This window comes from Mustela nigripes, chromosome 16 (genome assembly GCF_022355385.1).
Source record: "Mustela nigripes isolate SB6536 chromosome 16, MUSNIG.SB6536, whole genome shotgun sequence".
Taxonomy (NCBI): Eukaryota; Metazoa; Chordata; class Mammalia; order Carnivora; family Mustelidae; genus Mustela; species Mustela nigripes.
The window spans coordinates 19,468,981-19,485,852 of record NC_081572.1 but is presented as its reverse complement, the minus strand read 5'-3'; the positions used below and the strand labels follow the sequence as shown (position 1 = coordinate 19,485,852).

The 16,872-nt window shown below is 44.4% G+C and overlaps 1 long non-coding RNA gene across 2 annotated transcripts; it reads left to right on the top strand.

The window, feature by feature from the left end:
- Positions 1-1,528: 1,528 nt before the first annotated feature.
- LOC132003373 (uncharacterized) lies at positions 1,529-14,963 on the top strand. Of its 2 annotated transcripts, none has more exons than XR_009400180.1 (5): positions 1,529-1,667; positions 6,593-6,677; positions 12,034-12,168; positions 12,464-12,671; positions 14,255-14,963. It is a non-coding gene; the product is annotated as an uncharacterized LOC132003373 (long non-coding RNA). The 2 variants fall into 2 exon arrangements; XR_009400181.1 differs by lacking the exon at positions 14,255-14,963 and adding an exon at positions 13,113-13,510.
- Positions 14,964-16,872: the final 1,909 nt, after the last annotated feature.

The window sequence follows — 16,872 nt, the reverse complement described above, 5'->3', positions numbered from 1 at the left end:
CAGAGCTAATTGTGGCTTATAATTAACTCATGCACCAGCTAATATTATTGAAGTCCTCAAATACTGAAAGGAACAGCGTTATGAATTCCTAAAAAGTCAATATCAGTAATAACCAAAATAACCTTCTGGGTTATTTTTTCTTCTGCCTAACTATATTTTCTGTATTTAGTACAAAAAAAAATGTGTTTTGATGTTGTAACATTTGAACCAGCTAGAGGTTATTATTTTACAGAAATAAAATGTGTTCTCTCCCATTAAAATATTTATTAGTGTTTTTCCTTTCTTGCCAAGATGGTGGGAATCTGATACTGCCACATGCAAACTGCCTAGTAAGTTCATTATACGTATAATTCAGTTCTTACATTTTGTTCTCTCTTGAAGTAGAAATGCAGGCAAAACACACCAATTCCTCATTGCACTTTGAATTCATATATACGTCGTCTATATATTGGTCAAAAATGTTATGCGTTGAGAAGCCATCTTGATGGTTGTACGTCAGTGTGAATGTACTTAATGCCACTTAACTGTTCATTTAAAAATGATTAAAATGAGGGGCACCTGGGTGGCTCAGCCATTAAGTGGCTGCCTTCGGCTCAGGTCATGATCCTAGGGTCCTGAGATGGAGTCCCACATCAGGCTCCCTGCTCAGCGGGAAGCCTGTTTCTCCCTCTTCCACACCCCCTGCTTATGTTCCCTCTCCCACTGTGTCTCTCTCTGTCAAATAAATAAAATCTCTTTTTAAAGTTTTTTTAAAAGATTTTTATTTATTTATTTGAGAGAGAGAGAGTGAGAGAGAGCATGAGAGGGAGAGGTCAGAGGGAGAAGCAGACTCCCTGTGGAGCTGGGAGCCTGATGCAGGACTCAATCCCAGGACCCCGAGATCATGACCTGAGCTGAAGGCAGAGGCTTAACCTAGTGAGCCACCCAGGAGCCCCAACATAGATATTTCTCTCTTTTTTAAATTTTTTATTTTTTTATTAACATAAAATGTATTATTAGCCCCAGGGGTACAGGTCTGTGAATCGCCAGGTTTAAACACTTCACAGCACTCACCATAGCCCCACGCAGAGATTTCTTAAAAATAAAATCTTTAAAAAAAAAAAAAGAAAAAAGGCCTCTCTACATTAACAAAGTGAAGGCTACCAGAGTCTAAGGTTTTTTCTCTGTACCCTCAGATGCTTCATTAATACACCAGGGAGGAAGAAACCTGTCACACAGATGTCAACTCAGATTAGGGAAGATAAGATTTAAATTACTTTGATTCCAACATGAGAACAGTTTGAGAATGACTTGGCTTCAACCTGTGATTAACAGAAAACCACCTTAAGCCACACACGGTTTCTGAGCTGCGGAGGAGAGGTGGCCCAGGGAGGTGGACACAGGTGGTTTCCAGGGCTCCTTGGTTCATTGGCTCCTTATTTGAGGACAGGGTGACTCAACTGGGGAGAATTCACCGCTTCAGCCTGTTTGGTCTTGATCAATCCAGAAAACACACTCGCTGACGTCCTTCTATCATTAAGTCGTAGGCAGCGACAAAGCAAGTAGGCGAAGGGACTTTTCACTCGGGAAAGCTCAGAATCGTCACAGGACTGCCTTGAGAACCTGCACAAAGGGACGGCTTGAGACCTGCAGGCCCTTGGGTCAACAGCCAGTCTTGAACTGGAGAGGTGAGGAGCCAGAGGGGCGGGCTGGCCAGGACTAAGAATACAGGAGCTCAGAAACAAGCAAACAAAAACTATTCATAAGAAGTCCCAGGAAACAGGGCGCCTGGGTGGCTCAGTGGTTTAAGCCGCTGCCTTCGGCTCAGGTCATGATCTCAGGGTCCTGGGATCGGGTCCCGCATCAGGCTCTCTGCTCGGCAGGGAGCCTGCTTCCCTCTCTCTCTCTCTCTGCCTGTCTCTCCATCTACTTGTGATTTCTCTCTGTCAAATAAAAAAAAAAAACTTTAAAAAAAAAAAAAAAAAAGAAGTCCCAGGAAACAAACTGAGGGTTACAGAGGGAAGGGGAGGTGGAGGGAGGGGGTAGCCAGGTGATGGGCGCTAAGGAGGGCATGTGTTGTGATGAGCACTGGGTGTTACACACAACTAACGAGTCGCTGAATATTGCATCAGAAACTAATGATGTTACTATATGCTGGCGAACTGAACATAGTTAAAAAAAGTTTAAAAAAAAAAAAAAACTGTTCATAAGAAGCACTAAAAGGTGAGAGGGTGCCTGGCTGGTGCAGTTGGTGGAACAGTCACCTCTTGATTTTGGGGTTGTGGGTTCAAGCCACAAGAGATTGGGGTAGAGATTATACGCACTGGGTGTCTAAACCTTAAAAACAAAAAAAGTCCTAAAAGGTGAACACAGGCCTGGACCTTCCAGATTGCAATTAGACTGTCAAGTAGCTATCCTTAGAACTTTGTCATATTGATTTAACAAACCAACATAGAAAGCAGCAGACGAAAACCATGTCGAAAGTTAATTTTTAGGGGCCCCCGGGGTGGCTCAGTCGGTTAAGCATCCAACTCTTGATTTCGGCTCAGGTCATGATCTCAGGGTCTTGGGATTGAGTCCTGTGTCGGGCTCCCTGCTCAGCAGGAGTATCCTTCTCCCTCTACTGCACCACCCCCCAGCCCACTCGTGCTCTCTCTCTCTCAAGTAAATAAATAAAATCCCTTTTTAAAAAGTTAATTGTTAATAACCTCCTAAATAGTCTTATTTAAAAAAATTTAAAATTTGAACATAGTTGACACAGTGTTCCATTAATTTCAGGTTTATGACTTAGTGAGTTTGATCTCTCTGTATGTCATGCTGTGTCTAAATAGCTTTTTCAGGGTTTTCTTTTAAAGATTTTATTTATTTATTTGACAGAGAGAGAGAGAGAGTCAGTGAGAGAAGGAACATAAACAGGAGGAGCAGGAGAGGGAGAAGCAGGCTTCCTGCTGAGCAGGGAGCCCAATGCAGGGCTCAATTCCAGGACCCTGGAGTCATGACCTGAGCTGAAGGCAGACCCTTATCACCCAGGCACCCCCTAAATAGTTTTAATTAACCAAATACTGTAGTCTGACATAGCTGGAGGGATGTATTGATAGCACAGAGAACATTAGTAGAGACAAAATGGACCAAAAATTTCAACATACACTGAACCACTGCGGTCAAGGAAAGAAAGGCTATTAGACTGTGAAAGAGAAAACAAGGGTTTAGCCTCAGCTGTTGCTAACTGGCCCTATGACTCTATCAGGCAGAAATACATTCAGCGGCAGTTAACAGAACATTCAGTTAGCAGTAAGCTAAATAAATAATATAGTTTGTTTTTCTCACTTGGTAAATTCAGAGGTAAGCTGTCCAGGATTGGGGCATCTGTTAGGAAGCCACCCAGAACATCTGACCAGAACGTCTATCTTTGTGTCCCACCATCACCCAAGTGTGGCCTTGGTGCTCATGGGTACAAGATGGCGGCTGGACCAAGTTCCAAACAGAAGACTAAGAGCAGAGCAAAAGAGGCTGCGGCCTCCAGCTGCACTTGCCTTTTTGAAAAAGTTGCCCCAGGAGTCTTTCATTGAGAGGTGACTAGGGTGAGGGAGCCGGATTTGCCAACCAACATTTATTACCACAGTGACCTCAGACATACACACAGATCTTAATACAATATTAAGACTAGGGAAGGGGTGCCTGGGTGGCTCAGTGGGTTAAAGCCTCTGCCTTCGGCTCCGGTCATGATCCCAGGGTCCTGGGATCGAGCCCCACATCGGGCTCTCTGCTCCGTGGAGAGCCTGTTTCCTCCTCTCTCTCTCTCTCTCTGTCTGCCTCTCTGCCTACTTGTGATCTCTTTCTGTCAAATAAATAAAATCTTAAAAAAAAAAAAAAAAGGCTAGGGAAGCTTCAGAACCTACGTATACATCTCAGCTCTCTGAATCCTAGCCTCCTCATCCATAGAGTGTAGGGGATGCACTATGGGCATTCTGGGCAGGACGGTTCATTACTGTGGGGCTCTCCTGCAGACAGCAGGACACTATACATCTCTGATCTCCAGGTACCAAATGCCAGGATCCCCCCACAACTGTGATGAAACCAGATAGGCCTCTGCTGGTTTGCAGATGCCTCCAGGTTGGGGTGAGGCATGGGAGGGGACTATCTTGTGGGATTGGAATCCACTGTCCTAGATCAGGTCCCGTCTACACCTGTCTGATTCTCTCTAGCCTTTTTCATAAAAGCGAGTTAGTTTTTGAAGACGTGGTTACCCAGCAGGAACATAGATCCCTATTCGCTACCTCATGGTGGGCTGGTATTCCTTTATCTCCTCACTGCCACCTTTATTATTTTCCTTTTTAAAAAAATTAATATATAATGTATTATTGGCTTTGGGGGTACAGGTATGTGATTTATTAGTCTTACGCAATTCACAGAGCTCACCACAGCACATACTCTCCCCAATGTCCATCACCCAATCACCCCAACCCTGGCACCACCCTCCTGTCCAGCAACCCACAGTTTGTTTCCTGAGATTAAGAATCTCTTTTTTTTTTTCTTTTAAGATTTTATTTATTTATTTGACAGAGAAAGATCACAAGTAGTCAGAGAGGCAGGCAGAGAGAGAGACAGGGAAGCAGGCTCCCCGCCGAACGGAGAGCCCGATGCAGGACTCGATCCCAGGACCCTGAGATCATGACCCTAGCCGAAGGCAGCGGCCCAACCCACTGAGCCACCCAGGTGCCCCCTGAGATTAAGAATCTCTTATGGTTTGTCTCCCTCTCTGGTTTTACCCCATTTCATTTTTTCCTCTCTTCCCCTATGATCCTCTGCCTTGTTTCTCAAATTCCACATATCAGCGAGATCATATGATAATTGTCCTTCTCTGATTAACTTATTTCGCTTAGCATAATACCCTCTAGTTCCATCCATGTTGATGCAAGCGGCAAGATTTCATTTTTGATGGCCGCATAATATTCCATATTGTGTGTGTGTGTGTGTATACGTATATATATATATTATCTCTATAGATATAAATATATCTCATTTATCTATATATGTGTATATATGTATATATACATATATATCTCTAAAGATATATAGATATACATATATATTTATGTCTATATATATATACACATATATATCTACCACATCTTCTTTGTCCATTCTTCTGTCAATGGACATCTAGGCTCTTTTCATAGCTTGGCTACTGTGGACATTGCTTCTCTAAATCCTTATTGCTACTTTTAGACAATTACATTTTACCTTGCTGACAGGCCCTCCTCCTCCTCTGAGGCCCATGTTATCCACCACCATCAGATTCTTCTCCCACTTGCTCCAATGATCCATCTATTTCCAGATCACTCCTCCACGTCCTCTAGACCTTCCACTCCAAGCTTTGCCTTCCTCCCAGGTGACTTTTAGATCCGTATGGATGGTCTTGCCTGGACTTGACCTCCTGACCTCTAATGCCCTGTACTCTTTCTTTCCTTGTCCCCCGCACCATGGATGGACCTCAGCACTTGCCATCCTGTGAACTACTTAAACTTAACCTTAAACTTGACCAGCTCCCTCTTGGACCATCACTTTCAGTACCTCCATGTTCTCATTCCCTTTGTCCCATTCTTCCTCCTAATGTTGATATGTGGCTTTTACTCCAAGGTAGCACCCCCTTCCTAGCTGCACACCCTTCTCCACACAGCTTCTGGACAAGCTGGTCCATCCCTCCTGTATTCCCGTGATCTTCACCTCATCCTCCCGGTAAAACCCCAGCCCCAGCTCTAGCTGCCTTTCTGCCCTCTGACTCCTACACTTGAGCAGCTGAACACCCACACGAAGAAGTGTTTCCATGACAACCGGGTGGTGAGCCACTGGTCCCTCTACTCTCCTTGTCAGCCCTCTTCTGTTCCCTACCTTATCACCTCGCCTGTCATCCTCACTCTCAGCAGATAACTTCACTCCTACTTGACAGTGAAAATAGAAACCATCAGTCAGAAGCCCCCTCAACTTCCTGTCCCCCCACTGCCACCCCACTAAAACACTTATTTTTATCTGCACTCATCCTTTCCTCCCTTTATTGTGGGAAAAGTTTCCTTCCTGTGGTTAATCCCTCCACCTGAGCCCTGCATCCCGATAGCTCCAGCCTCCTCAGGGACCTCGGCTCTCAAAGTTCCCTCTCTGCTCCTACAGCATCGCCACATGGAAGGCTCTCCCATGTTCTCAAACGCAGTGCTCTCTAGGCCTCACGTTCCCATCTCCACTGTGCAAACTACCCCTTCCCTCTTTTCCTTTGCAGTTGGAGTTCTCGGCCTTTTTCACACCATGGATGCCTTTGGATGCCTTTGGCTGTCTGGTGGATAATGTTCTTGAAAGCCTGAAATATGCATGAAACTTACCATGAATACCAATGACTGCAAATGCAGTTGTTACAATAGATTTTAAAAATTTGTGACACCGTTATACATGTGCTGCTTTCTTTTGTTCTTGGCTATCCTTTGTTAATGCATTAAATAGCAAAATCTTGAAGTGGGTCTAAAAGAACTCCTGTATTTTTATGTAGTGATGATTATAAACACTATTTTGCAACATCTGTGTCAACTGTAATGTGAATTAAAAACAGCTGTGATTTTTACAGGTGACAAAGTCACAGTTACTACTAATACTACTGAAGATTGGTGCCTGCAGTCATAATTGAAGATGAGACGATAGTTTAATTAGAGGTAGGTGAAAAATCAAGGTGTAATTTTTTTCCCATCCAAGTTTGTGGGTCACACGAATTCTTTTTTTTTTTTTTTTTAAGATTTTTATTTATTTATTTGACAGACAGAGATCACAAGTAGTCAGAGAGAGAGGAAGGGAAGCAGGCTCCCTGATGAGCACAGAGCCTGATACGGGGCTCAATCCCAGGACTCTGGGATCATGACCTGAGCCGAAGGCAGAGGCTTTAACCCACTGAGCCACCCAGGTGCCCTGTTCCTGTGAATTTTTTCCAGAGATGCCTTGAAGGGGACCTGTCGGCACCAGATTAAAATGCTTGTTTTAGGGGCGCAGGGAGCCTGCTTCCTCCTCTCTCTGCCTGCCTCTCTGCCTACTTGTGATCTCTGTCTGTCAAATAAATAAATAAAATCTTTAAAAATAAATAAATAAATAAATAAATAAAATGCTTGTTTTAAAGCCCATCTTCTCTGCTCACCTCCTTATCTTCCATTCGTGTCTCAATTTTATGATTCTCCAAAGGTCCATTAGTGCCAACTACATATAACAGTAAGTTAGCTTTTGCAATCTGGTTTTCATGGCACAGGGTCATGGCCTCATGGCCTGGGGTCAATATCCTCACCAAAGTCACCAATGGTCCGCTGAATGTGAAGGTACCTTTTCCATCTCCATGTTACTCCAAATCATTTCCTCCTTGGAATTGTTTCCTTCCCTATGGCTGCACCTTGAGGTGCAATTAAAAAACAGAATCCAGGGGTGCCTGGGAGGCTCAGTGGGTTAAGCCGCTGCCTTTGGCTCAGGTCATGATCTCAGAGTCCTGGGATTGAGCCCCCAATCGGGCTCTCTGCTCAGCAGGGAGCCTGCTTCCTCCTCTCTCTCTGCCTGCCTCTCTGCCTGCTTGTGATCTCTGTCTGTCAAATAAATAAATAAAATCTTAAAAAAAAAAAAAAAAAAAAACAGAAGCCAGGAGCACCTGGGTGGCTCAGTGGGTTAAAGCCTCTGCCTTCGGCTCAGGTCATGATCCCCGGGTTCTGGGACTGAGCCCCACATCGGGCTCTCTGCTCAGCAGGGAGCCTACTTTCCCTTCTCTCTCTGCCTACCTCTCTGCCTGCTTGTGATCTCTGTCAAATAAATAAATAAAATAAAATAAGATAAAAAACAGAATCCAAATCAGATAGCTTAAACCATAAGGAAAAATATATTTACATTTTTTTAAAAAATGTTATTTATTTATTTATTTATTTGGGCCACAAAACAAGGTTTTATTGAGCAATAGGAAAGTATATTGAATGATAGTACAAAGCTCCAAAAGACAGAAGGGACCCGAGAGGGTTACCTATTTATTTATTTTATTTTATTTTATTTTATTTCTGTATTTATTTATTTTAAAAAAGAGAGAGAGTTCATGCTTCTGTGAGCAGGGGGAGGGGCAGAAGGAGAGGGAGAGAATCTCAAACAGGCTCCTGTGCTGAGTGAGGAGCCTGATGAGGGTCTCGATGAGTAGCTGGATCTCACGACCCTGAGATCACGACCTGAGCTGAAACCAAGAATCTGACATTTAAGTGACTGAGCCACCTAGGGGCCCCCAAATAAATCCTACCTTTTAAGAAGTCCAGCTACAAAGCTGCTCCAGGGCTGATCAATTTCATGGCTTCACAATGTCATCTGGGACCCAGGTGCCTTCCGTCTTTTTGCTCTACCACCTCACCATGATGGCTTATCCTCAACACCTCTACACCTTAAAGAACAACTGTAGCAGTTCCAAGAGCCATGCCCAAATGTGATAACACGCCGCTTAAGAACAGGATGTGTCTCTTCCTGTATGTTTATTTCTAATCCGGGAGGAGACCTTCCCCAGGAGCCCCCAGAAGTCTTTCCTCACATCACATTGGCCTGAATTGCATCATATGTCCCTTCCTAAATCAGTCCCTGGCAAGGAAACTGTGATGACCATAACTGGCTTGGATTAATCAGGATTCACTGCCAAACCACTGGGAAGAAGGTGGAATGCAGAACAAAACCAGGGCTCTGCCAGAAGTGAACAGGCAATCCAACCTCACTGATACACTTTAGTTTTTCTTCTGCTTTTTGCTGGCTCCTTCCTTTTGTCTTTGCAATGCACTCCTCCTTCCCACCCCGTTAAGTGTTGTATTGTGTCAGGCTCTCTTCCTGTCCTTTTCCAGTCTGGGACCATCCCACCCCACAAATTCTTGTTAAACGACCCTATTTACCCCTATGGCTTGAACTGCCACTTGGGTATGCCTCACTCTCCACCTAGAATTTGCTCCATAGCTCGAGACCCGTGAATTCTCTGTCACCTCCTGGGACCCTGGCTCCATCTGGATATTCCCAGGCCTCTCAAACTCAACCTATGCATCCATGTTCTTCCTGAATTCCCTGTGTTTCGGTCATCACCCTGGGACTGAAATCTGTCTGCTCATACTCCTTTTTCTCCTTTACCCCCATTGCAGAATCCATCATCTTAAACTCCTCCAGAGTCTCCCCACTCAGTGTCTCTAGAACTGGTCCCCTCTTCTCTAAACTTGGGCAGGGACCTGCTCCTTTCAGGGCTGTGTGGTAACCTTGCCCCTTGCTTTATTCTAGCATACCTGTGTCACTGATGCCGGAGGAATCCTTCTCTAGCCCAATTCAGCAACCTTCATCAGCTTCCCGTTTTGCAAGGCACATCTCGTCTGGTCCTGGCTGACTTCTCCATTTCACTACCTGACACTTTTTTCTCCTTCACCCTAAACTCAACATGCCACCTCTCACATCCAGCCCGCACACATGCTGCTGCTTCCCCACCATCGGACCCCCCTCAATTTGTGCACATGCACGTACACACACACATCTTTTTTTCCTCCGTGTGCATTCCAAAATACTTTCATTTTTTTTGACAAAACTTATTTTTGTCATCTACCATGTGTTAGCCACCTTACCATGCTGATGGCAGTTCTATCTTATCTTTCTTAAAAATGGCTCCTTTGGGGTGTGTGGGTGGCTCAGCTGGTTAAGCAACCGCCTTTGGCTCAGGTCATGATCCTGGAGTCCCACGATCGAATCCCACATGCGGCTCCCTGCTTGGCGGGGAGTCTGCTTCTCCCTCTGACCTCTCCCTTCTCAGGCTCTCTCTTTCAAATAAATAAATAAAATCTTTTTTAAAAATGACTCCTTTGTGTTCCTTAATAAGGATCGCTGTAAGTTTATTTAAGCCCACCCCTCTGGATGGATACATGGACAGCCAGGTTGCTTTCTAGCATTATAAACCCCTTGTAGCCCCCATCCCTATACATACATCTTTGTGCATATGTCCCAGCATGCGTGCCTAGCTATCAGGGACTCGGGTGATTCCTGGAAGTAGAATTGCCAGTCAAAAGTCATGTGATTTACATATCAAGAGAATAGCCAGTTTACCAGAATGTATCCATTTAAACTACCACCAATATAAAAATACTGTATTAAAGCATCCATTTCTCAGAACCTTCATCAACACTAAATATCTTTAAATTTTTGCTTATCTAATATTTTGCCTTAAATTTGAATTTTTCTGATTACTAGTGAGACTGAGTATCATTTTACATTTTTATTTATCATGAACCATTTATTTCTTTTACCTATTCTTTTTGACTATTCATTCTCCTCCTCCTTCTTCTTCCTCTTCTTCCTCTCCTTCCTCTGCCTCTCTTCCTCCTCCTCCTTCTTCTTCTTTTTTATTAAGAAGAAGCCTGGGTGGCTTACTCGGTTACCTTCGGCTCAGGTCATGATCCCAGGGTCCTTGGATCGAGTCCTATATCAGGCTCCCTGCTCAGCAGGGAGTCTGCTTTTCCTCTACCCTTCCCCTGCTCGTGATCTCTCTCTCTCTCATTCTCTCTCACTCTCTCTCAAATAAATAAATAAAATCTTAAACAAAACAAAACAAAACAAAAACAAGAGCTCCAACTCACAACTCTGAGATCAAGAATCAAATGCTCTACCAACTGAGTCAGTCAGGTGTCCCCTTGCTTGTTCTCTTCTTGGTTTGTATCCTCCTCGATTTTCTTCACCTGGCCCGTTCCTGCCAAACATTCAAGGCTCAGGCCAGGCACCACCTTTTTCAAAATAGGTTTCTCCAGTTCTCTGGCCTCTCCCTGCACCCACCCCCAAGATAAGCCCCCTGCTCTGCACTCTGTGCTGACTTTGCTCTGTGTTTATCTCCTCCACAAGGCCATGGACACAGGGGTCTGTTACCTCTGCTTCCCCTATTCATATTAGTGTGCCCTGGTGTTGTATAGATACATAACAAAAGAATGAAACAATGAGCAAACAATCCACAAACAGGATCACTTTTAGGGTTATTTCTTTTTTGCTATTCCTTGAGAAAACAATACAGAATTAAATAGCCTGTTTTGTTTGTTTCCTAAGGAAGATGAATTTCACGGAACTCCATACAAAAAGCTTCAGCTCTTCACCTTCATTGTTTTATTTATTTTTTTTAAAGATTTTTATTTATTTATTTGATAGAGAGAGATCACAAGTAGGCAGAGAGGCAAGCAGAGAGGGGGGGGGGGAAGCAGGCTCCCCGCTGAGCAGAGAGCCCGATGTGGGGCTCCATCCCAGGACCCTGAGATCATGACCTGAGCCGAAGGCAGAGTCTTTAACCCACTGAGCCACCCAGGCGCCCCACCTTCATTGTTTTAATTTTCTCTTGGCTTCCTTTTGAAGGTTATCCCCCCTGGGGTAATGGGACCCCAGTCTCAGGGCTCTAACTAGCTGTCTTCCTCCTCGTCCCTGACACACCTTCCTTTCCCCACCTCATAGCTCTGCCTGCCTCTTTGCTTCCCCAACAAACCTGTGCTCCCGGAGGCCAAGTGTCCAGGAAAGGCCAGAAAGGAAGGTGCAGCCAAAGTAATGTTTTACTCAACCTGGAATATCAAATACAAGCTTAGGACATTTAACAGACTTGGTAGTTTACAAATGTTGCATTTATTATCCGAGGCAAACCAAAGCCTCAAAGGAAGGCCACATCCCACATCATCATAGAACATGGAGCCAAGCAAACTGAACTCATTACTCAATGATCAAGCCATGGGTGATGACCTTGAGACCCTGAATCTGAAACCCATGAGAAAGACCCTGAACCTGGTCCTTTTGCTCAACCTCAGTAGAAGGGAGATCCGAAACCAAATCTGTAGGATGGTGACAAATAATCCAGGTTTTAATTTTTTGAAATTTATCCGAAGCAACTACTCATTTCGCTTTTACCCTGAATAAGATCTTTCATCAGTAGCAACAGCTAAGCTATCCTTCAGTTCTGACTGTGCCTAGGGGTGATCATAATAGCGGCTGGTGCATGTTGAATGTTTTCTATTGGCACTGTGGTAGATGCTCCTGTATCATCTCTTGGAACCAGCAACGTGCACGGGTCAGTTCTCAGCAGAAATGGGAATAACCTGCTCATAACTGGGAAGATTTACGTTCAGCTCTGCCCACATGCGTGGCTCCAACCCATTTCTACAGGTAAGAAGGAGCCTCTGGCTGGCCAGAGATGGCTTCTTCGAGGAAACCCACCTTTGCAATTTCCCCAACTCAGATCAAGTCACGCATTCTAACCTGTTTGCCTGTAAACTAGGATTTGAAGGAAATTTTCCCACTTCTGGGAGACTAGCAGGAGGAGCAAGGCACTGTTGTTAATCATAAGAAAAGGTTGACATTAAACTCCCTCATTTCACAAGTGTCATAAACTGCTTGCAGTTTATTATTTATGATTATTTTTTTAAATTATTAAACAAGATTTTATTTCTTGTTTTGACAGGAGAGGTAGAGCGAGAACGGGAACAAAGCAGGGGGAGCAGCAGAGGGAGAGGGAGAAGCAGGCTTCCCACTGAGCAGGGAGTCCCGTGAGGGGCTCGATCCCAGGACCCTGGGATAACGACTTGAGCCTGAGCAACCCAGAAGCCCCGACAGCTTATTATGTTAAAGAAAGCAGACAGCCGTTCCAGACTCGCAAGGTGGGAGGGCTGGTAAGTTTGCTCTTATCCTTAAAGCCTTTCTCTTCACCTGGGCTCTTTGGGAGGGCCTAGCAGAGCCTCTGAAGACAGCCAGCCCTTAGGAACAGCTCTGACAGGGGAAGGGAGCCCCATGGAGGAGCTCAGACTTCAAAGGGAGCATCTAGACCCTCCCTGAAAGGGTGAGGCTGCCAGTCCGCCTGGAGGACACCCTAACAGCCCAAATGGAGAAAGTGGGCTGGGAGGCTGGGCTGGGGTGGGGAGGGAAAGTGAGCAGAGGCCTGGGAGGGGACGGGCATGGGGCAAGCCAGAGTCTTCTAAAGAAGCCCAGAGGATTCTTGGCAGCCAGGGCTGGAAGGTGGCCGAGTTCTCATTAAAAAAAAAGAGAAAGTGAGAGAGAAAAGAAAACAAAAAACTTCGTCTGAGCATGACTCTTGGCCGTGGTGCCTTTGCCAGCGCCTCTGCAGCAGCTCCCAGAGAGAGCCTGCCAGACAAGGACAGACGGACAGCCCAATGGAGCAGAAGAACAGCCAGAAGCCAGCCCCGCACCAGAGTGGGGACTTAGAAAGTTCTAGGGGTGAGGGTCGCTGCACCCACTCTTCAGCAATTGGCTTGGAGACCACTGGCCATCCATATGGAAAAGATAAAGTGGATCCCTATCTTACAGCAGGCCTCCAAATAAGTTCCAGATGAGCTAAAGACCTACAGGGTGTTTTGTTCAGGACAAATTATGCTCAGAGACTAAGTTTGTCTTTGCCAATAATTTATTTAACACAGGTCCACTGTAATAATTATAACTTATAGTAATAATATTTCACAAGCCAAGCATACAGGATATTGTCTCTTAATACACCAATAAAGAAATAACATATTCCAAACCAATGATGGATTAGTTACATTATTTTTCCAGACAAAGGGGAGATGAAAGCAATAAAGACCAATATTAGTTGGGGTGTACCTTTCTACGAGTTGGTTCTGGGTAGTGTCAGTCCTTCCAACTAAAAGCTGGATATCAGCTGCCTGCTTAGGTCCCTCACTGCTGGGGCACGTAGCTAGCGGGAGACGGTGCCAGTGCTGGCAGGCAAAGTGGCTGCTCTGAAGACTGTTACTGCAGGGTCTGCCACACAGCTTGTACCACCACTGCCTAGGAAGGATAGCCTCACTAAGGCAGAAGCAGATGTCCCTTCTCTTCCTGAGACCGCGGCGTGGTTTAACGCCACTGCTGACCAAGGTAGCCTGGCCACACAGGAGTAAGTATCTCACAATCTCCAGAGAACTATTTAGATCAGCAAAGAGTAGCCTTGTCCAGACCAAACACTTTTGAATGGCTGGTCATACCTCTTGGTTTTTAAAGTTTAAATGACCATGTGGTGGACATCACGGCTGCCCGTTACTATGGTGTCTAGAGTTCGATAAGAAAGTGCTAATAGGGGCGCCTGGGTGGCTCAGTGGGTTAATCTTCTGCCTTTGGCTCAGGTCATGATCTTGGGGTCCTGGGATCCAGCCCCACATTGGGCTCTCTGCACAGCAGGGAGTCTGCTTCCCCCTCTCTCTCTGCCTGCCTCTCTGCCTACTTGTGATCTCTCTCTCTGTTACAGGAAGAAAGAAAAAATCCTAAAAAAACAAGAACAACAAAAAAAAGAGAGTGCTAATATCCAGCTTCAAAACAATTTCACGGAAACAAGTTCAAACCACAAACAACTTTGTCCAAAACAAGTTTTCAAAAACATGGATTTGAAATCACAAGTCAGTACACAACACAGGGAAGAAACAAAACTACTATGGGGCATTTGGAAGAAAACATAAAAGGACAGATTTATGATACTAGGAAAGGGGAGGATTTCTTTAATAAGGTATAAAACGCACCAAGCAGAAAGGAATAGTAGAATAACTGTCTACATTAAAATCTTCTCTATCCCAAAAGACACCAGATGCAAAATATAAAGACAAGCCCTAGGGGCACCTGGGTGGCTCAGTTGGTTAACTGTCTGCCTTTGGCTTGGGTCATGACCCTGGGGTCCTGGGATCAAGCCCCATATCAGACTGCTTGGTTGGTGGGGAGCTTGCTTCTCCCTCTCCCTCTGCCTGCTGCTCCCCCTGCTTGTCCTCTCTCTCTTGCTATCTTTCTCCATGTCAAATAAATAAAATCTTAAAAAAAAAAAAAAGACAAGCCATATCTGTGACTCATACAACCAAGAAAAAAAAGTAGAATATCTTATTATGTCTTTAAAAAAAATAGAAGCCCAATAGAAAAATGGGTAAAGGACATGAACAGGCAATTCTGAAAGGTCTAACAACCATAACAAATCAAACCAACCTCCCTTGTGACCAGATTGTGTGGAAATTACAGTCATGAGATCCCACTGAGAGCCATGGGATGGACAAAAATTAAGATCTGATAACCCAAATGTGGATGCAGGTGTAAGAAAATGGAAACTACTTCACTGGTAAGAGTGTAAACTGGTACATCCATCTAGGAAAAAATATGTGAAAATGTGTAAAGCCTTCTAAAGAAGATGCATATGCCAGTGGTAGAGATAGTCTCCTTCATGTTCAGAAATGACTGATTCTGTATTCATTCTACATAACAGGGGATAAGTAGAATCAATGTAATCACCCCTGTGTGGGAAAGCTATTTCAGTCATCCAATGAAATACTATAAAGCAGTTAAAAACGATGAAAAAAATCTACATGTATCAACATTGCTGAATCACAAAAATCTAACATAGAGTGAAAAAAGCAGGTTACAAAAGGCTAGTATACTCTGATAGCATTTACATACATTTTTAAAACAAAAAAGTATACAATAAAAATATAAAATCATGCTTATATGTTTTAAACTTTAATATTTTATTTATTTATTTGTCAGAGACAGAGAGATCACATAAGCAGGGGAAGCAGCAGACTGAGGGAGAAGCAGCCTCCCTGCTGAGCAAGGAGTCTCATGCAGGGCTCAACCCCAGGACGCTGGGATCATGACCTGAGCTAAAGGCAGACGTTTAATGGACTGAGCCACCCAGGCCTTCCAATACTTATCTGTAACTTAAAATAAAACAGAAGGGCACCTGGGTGGCTCAGTCGGTTTAGCGTTCAGCTCTTGATTTCGGCTGAGGTCTTGATCTCAGGGCCATGGGATCCAGCCCCATTTTGGGCTCTGCACTCATTAGGGAGTCTGCTTGAGATTCTCTCTCTCCCCCGCTCTCTGCTCCTCCCGGTCCTGTTCTCTCTCTCTCTCAAATAAATAATCTTTAAGAGAATTAAAAATATAAAACCACAATGAGATACCACTTGACACTTGTTAAGATAGCTATTAAAAAGCAAAACAAAACAAAAAAATAGAAAATAACAAGTGTTGGAGAGGATGTGGAGAAATTAGAACCTTATGCACTGCCGGTGGGAATGCAAAATAGTGTTGCCACTAAAGAAAATGGTGCAGCAATTCCTCAAAAACTTAAACATACAATTACCATATCATCCAGCAATTCTGCTCTTGGGTGTCTTCTCAGAATAATGAACAACTGAAAGCAGGGACTCAAACTTATTTGCACAACCATGTTCATGGCAGAGTTATTCACAATAGCCAATAGGTGGAAGCAACACTGTGGCTTCTACATTCATCTACAGATAAATGGATAAACACAAAATGTGGTATATACATGCGATGGAATATTATACATCCTTAAAAAGGAATGAAATTCTGACACTGCTACAACACGAAGTTACCCCGAGAACATTATGCTAAGTGAAATAAGCTAGATACGAAATGGCAAATATTATATAATACCACTTATAAAAGATGCCTGGTCAAAATCACAGAGACAGAAAGTAGGCTGTTGATGGCAATGAGGATGGAGAGTTACTATTTAATGGTACAGGATTTCAGTTTGGGAGGGTGACAAAGTTCTGGGGATGAATGACAGTGACGGTGGCAGAACAGTCGTTATGACACAGAACTGTACACTTGAAAATGAGTAAGATAAATTTTGTGTTAGGTATATTTAACTTAAAAATAGACATTGAAAAAAGACTGGCTTGAATCCAGCCCCTCTGTCCAAAAGAGCCACCAGCCGACTCACCTACCCGCAACGCCCAGCTGACTGGGGTCCTCCTGGACCGCCCCTCCCCGCCCCCACACCCGGGTCTCTGCCCCCGGCTGCCCCAGCGAGTCTCACCGCGCAGGCGCGGAACTGGGGTGGGCAAGCAGAAGGGGGCGTGG